The 6618-nt window shown below is 36.5% G+C and overlaps 1 pseudogene across 1 annotated transcript; it reads left to right on the forward strand.

Annotated features, from left to right (window-relative positions):
• Positions 1-632: 632 nt before the first annotated feature.
• On the forward strand, positions 633-1662 carry LOC306643675 (mitochondrial fission regulator 1-like; annotated as a pseudogene). Its single transcript has one exon. The product of its transcript is annotated as a mitochondrial fission regulator 1-like (transcript).
• Positions 1663-6618: the final 4956 nt, after the last annotated feature.

Raw genomic sequence — 6618 nt, forward strand, 5'->3', positions numbered from 1 at the left:
GGCAACTCCAGGTCTCCCTGGCCCATGCTGACCACTTCTAATGGGATTCTGAACCATATATTCTTATGGATGGAACTATTCTTACCTCCTGAAGTTTCAGGATTTCATCACAAAAATTTCCTGGGTTTCTCCCATCAACCTGATCATGGGCCTGCATTTCTCCTGCAGTTAACAGGTAGTTTGCTGAGGAATGTGACATATCCTGTTCACTTAGTCCAGACAGGACTGCAGGTAAATTTATTGTCAGAAAAAGCATGTGGGGGTCAGCCAAATGGGCCTATTTTATAGGATTATTCTCTTAACCTGTGTTCCCACCATCCTCATCAGTCTGTTCCCTAAAAGAATGTTAAAAAAAAAAAAAAAATTATTTCTTCAACTTCCTTTTCTCTCACTTCTTTTTTATATATACTCTAAATTATGTTATTTGAAGAATTGAGCCATCCAGTTTATTAGCTTAGGGGTAATCTCTAAGAATGAGCAGTTTTGTGAATATCAATAATATACTAGAGAATTGAAAGCCTGAGTAGCTAGAGAAGGTGCTGGCTGCTGTGTGGCCACGCGTGCTTTAATGGACAATGGACTGCTGTGTATGCCTGAAATGCTTGAAATGCAAATTTGGGACAACTTTACCAATGCTTGGCTGGATTAAGTGCCTAATGAGGATGGTTTTTCAAGTTGGAGTAAGCATGCAATCTGCACTTTGGTCTGGAAAACCATATGGTTCATCTTGAAGTATCGTAAGGAAAATTGGTACTAACTTAACTCTGATTCAGTGTCCAAGAGTTCAATTTCAGCTTACCGGTCATGCAACAGAATGGAGTACAAACCACCTGGGAGAGGATGCAGTGGTGTCTTCTGTGGGTAGCCATAGAAGAAGGAGAGTCTTCAACAAGACTAAGGACAGAAGTCAGGTCAAAGCCCCTTCTTCATGATGACTTCCTTTCTTCAAGAAGACCCCAAGCAGATATATTTCCTTACCAAGCTTGTCTCAGGAAGAGCCTCCACCAAAGATTGCAACACTGGGCAATGAGGAAGCCCTGCACATCTGTTCATTTGAAAATGAACTTGCTACTCTCAGAGCTCAGATTACTAAAATGTGACTGCAAGAGCAACAGAATCTCACTGCAGTAGGTGACTTGGTTTCTGCTACATCTGTTACCACAACTCCATCTCCTCCCCTGCCACCATCACCACCACCACCACTACCACCAACGCCGCCGCCTCCTCCACCTGCTGCAGCTGTTCCCCAGGGCTCCAGCAAAGGAAATCTGCTATTGATCTGATTAAAGAGCGAAAGAGTAAAAAGTCAATGCTGGAAAGATTTTGGCTAAGCTAAAAATCCTTAAAGATATGAATAGTGTAAAACTTCAGTCAGTTAGGAGATCAGAGCAAGATGTAAAACCCAAGCCATTAGATGCTACTGAACCTGCTGCTCTCATAGTAGAAGCTCTGAAAAAGAAATTTGCTTTTCAGTATTGAAGGAATAGCCACAGTAAAGGATCTTAGAAGGTCTGAATTAGAGACCACCTCAGAGACAGCATCGTTTGGGTCACATATATTGAAGTCTAGAGAAAAATGAAGGCCTTAATTGAAAATGTTTCAAACTCCTCATGGATAATGAGCTGGAAAAGACTCCTGGTTCAGCTGGTTTGTGAGGGTTGAATTTGGCTAATAGAAATCAAAACTATTTAGTAAATCCCTGACTTTAGTATTCAGGGTCTCCTTTTTAACCTAGAGGATTAAGAAATAATGGAAGCACCATAACTTTGTTTTACTTTTATGAGATGATCAGTTCTAAAGCTTCCCATAACATACTGAATTCTGACATGTTTTTCATGTATAGCCAGGATGTTGAGGCTTCCAATCTTGAAAACATTTGTAAGATTTCAAAACATAGAAAAGTCATTTGTGGGTTTTTCTGTGCTTTTTAAAATTCATAACATGAGTTTATCTGTACAAATGGTTTGTATACATATATTTGGATATAAAATGGTTTAAATGTTATCAATGAATGACAATGAATGTATTGTTATCCTCATTTGTTTTCAATAAACATTTACTATTCAGTAATGGACTAGCTGGTATAATGTAAGTTGATAGAATAAAATATTTGAGATTGGAATCTTCTTGCCTTGAACAGAACTTATATCTTAGATCATATTTTTGGAGCTGAGCTTTGCATAGGAACCAGTTGATGTTCACTGCTGCAATTCCATATGCTTTCCCTTAGAGGGAAGTTGAGAACCAGGACAGCTGCTAGTACCTCATTGCCATCCAAGAAGTGGGGAAACAAATGTACTTTCCAAGTGGTGATAAATTGAATTATTGAATTAAATCACTTAAATACAAACACACACACACACACAAATTATTTGGTTAAGACTTCAGGATAAGGGAGGAAGGGAGCTTTACTGAATTGGATAGGGCAGAATGGGAAGAAGGAACAGGGGATGGGAATGAGAAAGACAGTGGAATGAATTGGACATATCTTTTATGTGACAATATATGACCAGTTTAATTCCACATATGTATAACCACAAAAATGGGAAGTTATATTCCATGTATGTGTGATATGTCAAAATACATTCTACTTTCATGTATAACTAAAAAGAAGAAAAAAGGTAAAAAAATATAAATGAATACATTTAAAAAAAAAATCTCCAGGGTATCTTACTTTTCAAAAGTGCATATGTCAGTCAATTTGTTTTGTTGCTCCTACTTAAAAACCCATTTTGGAGGGTGGCAAATAGGAAAAAAAAATAATGGACCACATACTCCATAGTATTAACTGTGTAACTGACACAATTTCTTACTAAACAGTTCTTGAATTACATTATTCCTTTTACCATGCAAAGTAACCTTAGATAAAATCAGATTGAACATAGTATTTATTTTTTTAAAAAACTTACTGCTATTTTAATGCAATTTTTACAGAATTATTTTGTTTCTCCCATTCTTCCATTCAACTAACTGAAAAGAGCTATAATTTTAAAAGTTGGGTATTTTTCCAGTATTTTAAGGTACTGTTCATTTTAAGAAACATCAAACCTCATAAATAAAATTGGTAGCTACAAATGATTTCATGGCTCATAGGAAGACTAAAGTGGTTAATTTGTATCTGGAGAAGGCATATATTATATGACATATTTGAAAAATACATCATGAGAATTCTCTGATCACTGAAATTTGTTTTCCAACATGTCAAAGTGCAAACTACAAGCTTATAGCAGATCTGTGATTTCATCTTAATGGTGGTCCAGGCTGAGCCCTTCATTTCTTAGCTAGTTTCATATATCACTTAGAAAATCTGCTTTTATTTTTTCCAGTACTATGAAATAAAAGTAAAAACAGATTAGCAGTGTATTTTGGTTTTTGTGTAGTTTAGAGCTATAAAATATTTCCTTGTTTAATAAAAGTTTATATACTTTTGTTTAAGTCTGCTTCTCACACACATAACACACACACACACCACACACGCACAGACTTGTGATGATTTGTTTTATCATACACATAGCTTTGTACATGTAGAAACACAGTATATTTGTGTGTGGAATAAGGGGCTTTGAGCTGCTCCCGGCCAATGACTTAATACAAAGACAAATTCTGTAAGATGCCATATTCTTACTGCTCACCACACCTGAATAACAAACACACATTGTCTGATATGCAATTCATTATGCTCAAGGTTTCTTTTTTTAATTTTTAATTTTTAAAATTTTTTAAATTTTTAATTTTTTTGTAGTTGTAGATGGATGGCATGCCTTTATTTAATTAATTAATTTATTTATTTATATTTTATGTGGTTCTAAGGGTCAAACCCAGTGCCTAACACACGATAGGCAAGTGCTCTACCACTGAGCTACAACCCCAGTCCCTCAGATTTTATTAGACTTATATTTACTAAGTCAAAGAACTCAACCAGAAAAATGCAATGTATTTCTTTTTGTCTTTTTCCTGTGTTTAATTCAAATATCTTAATAATAGTCTCACTGTACTTGTAGAAAAGGACTGTCTATAGGAAGCCCTTAGGGCCAACTGTGCCAAATCTGGACTTCAGAAATAACACAATACCCTTTTCCATATGCTATGAACGTCAGAGCCCCTTGTGTTGAATTATATTAACTCTGGTTTGACTAAATCACTTGTTTCAACCCCAAGAACATGAGGGGAGCATGGTTACATTAGACCCCAAATAAGAGAGAAATATATTAGACCTGAACTCAACCATCAGAATTTGCTCAATTTATTGCAATGCACTGAGATTTGGGGATTGCAAGCTATTGTGGCACAGTCTGACTAACAAAGTCTGCACCTGCGAGGCCTTACTTCCACAACACAGCTGGCTTTGCCTTCTGTGTGCTGTAAACCCAGCTTTCAACCTTAGCATAATGGAAAAGCTTCCTAATTGAGGAGAAGATGATAATAAACACAACTGTGCCTATATATCACTAATCCTGGATACCTTTTTAAAAGTGGATTAATATAATGCTTGAATGCAGCCTGACATTAGTAATAAGATGCAAAGTTAAAAATGTCAGTTTTTCCACCAATGTGACAATCTTAGCAAATCACTTGTGCAGTATCTCTTTTGTTCACATTTTATTTGATGAAGAAAATATTTAAGTAAACTCAGTTCTACAGCTATGAATTGTGACCTTTCTTTGTTTCTCTATTATAGAAATCCTCTAAAAAATATAAGGAATATAATTGTGTCCTGCAGCTTGGAAACTTGAAAGTTAGATTAATTATAGACAAAGGCAAGCAAGAACAGTTATATATCAGAGACCCGAGTGTTATTTAAAAGAAATGTAGAACCTTTCTCTGGAAACCCATGGAGCAAAAAGTCTACTTAGCTAAAGATCAGGCAGCTGTGTAACACATATGGTAACATTTGTGGGGAAATCAAATGCTTCAGAGAAAGTGTGAAAACCCTAGTTACATCAAAATGTCTGATGTTTGGGGAACATTTGTTTAATTGCTTATTCCTAGAATTAGGAGATAGGAGAAGGAACTTGAAAGGGGAAATGGATGATACTTCAAGGAGATTTGGGTGAATGTGCAAAGAGCTAAAATGAGAAAATAGGCAAAGGAGATTTATTAAGATAAATTATTATGTACTAAAAATCTTTAAATAAGGACAAGAATTGAAAAGATTTCCACTAGCTGGGCATGGTAGCACACCACCTGTAATCCCAGCAACTCATGAGACTGAGCAGGAAGATACAAGTTCAAGGCAGTCTTGGCAACTTAGGGAAGCCCTAAGCAAAATGAAAAGGACTGGGGTTGTAGCTCAGTGGTAAAGTACCCATGGGTTCCATCTCCAGTACTGGGGGAAACAAAAGATTTTCATTTTACAAAGATGATGATTGGTGATGCTATAAAAGATGGCCTAGAGTTGAGACAATTCTATCATGGAAATCAACTGTGAAATAGCTGGCACAAGTTATGTCGTGGCAGTTAAAGTAAAGGAAGACAAGGGTAATAGAGGCAGGCAGAGCCCAAAGGCTTTTTATAATGGAGGTAGGAATGCTTTGTGTCTAATGGGATGAAGAAAGAATTGAATCACTGGAAAGAACATGGAAGTTTCTCCCTAAGTTAGCCAAAACAAAAATGTATTAGTTTGCTGCAGTTTGCATAATGACATATCATAGACTGGGTGACTTGAACAAGAGAAGCTGATTTTCTCTCAAGTTTGGAGGTTTGGAGGTTTGGAGTCCAAGGTCAAGGTGCAGGCAGGATTAGTTCAAGCCTTCTCTCCTTGGCTTACAGAAGGTCACTGTCTTGTTGCCTCTTCGCACAGCCTGTTCATGCACACTCCTGGTGTCTCTGTGTGTTCTAAAATCTTCTTCTTATAAGACATCATTCCCATTGGATTAGGGAAATCCTAAGGGCTTCACTGTCACTTAAATATTTCCTTGAGTTTTCTCTCTTCAAATATAATCACATTTTAGAAACTAGAATTAGGATATGCATTAATTTTATGGGAGGATATCATTCAATTCACAACAGACAATGACATGGTTAAAATGAGCCAAGATACAAAAGAACAGTCTGGTCGCTTTTTAAGATATATATTGTGACTCAAAGCTCTTTAATTAAACAAATAAAGATTTTAAATGTGTCTGGGAAGACTAATACATATACTTCTGAAGATCAGGAACTTGGTCAGGACTGAGAATACAGTGTGGGGAATCACTACTCATGAGGTTTGAATCTGTGGAAATTGATCCCAGCCGAGGACAGTACCCTGGTGAATAGCACAGTGTAGCAGGAGGAAAAATGAAATCACATAAATATGAGCTCCAGCTGGTCTTAGGCTCTTTTTATGGTGCATTCTAACTACCACTGGGCTAAAAGAGAAGCATTGTTAGAAAGAATGTGGACCACGAGTGTTGGTAAGTTTTCTGTCATTATAACAAGTATGTGGTATAATCAAGTTATTAAGTGAAAAGGTTTGTTTTGGTTCATAATTTCAGAGACTTTAAAGTAACAGGGCACTGTTAGATTTAAAAGAAGCACCCAACATATACTCTCTGTTTTTTCCCTCCCATCTTCCTATAGGCAATCATTTCATACAGAAAATAGAAACTGAATGAAAACTGCACCCCAGGTCCTGGT

The sequence above is a fragment of the Sciurus vulgaris genome (assembly GCF_902686455.1).
Source record: "Sciurus vulgaris genome assembly, chromosome: 14".
Classification (NCBI taxonomy): Eukaryota; Metazoa; Chordata; class Mammalia; order Rodentia; family Sciuridae; genus Sciurus; species Sciurus vulgaris.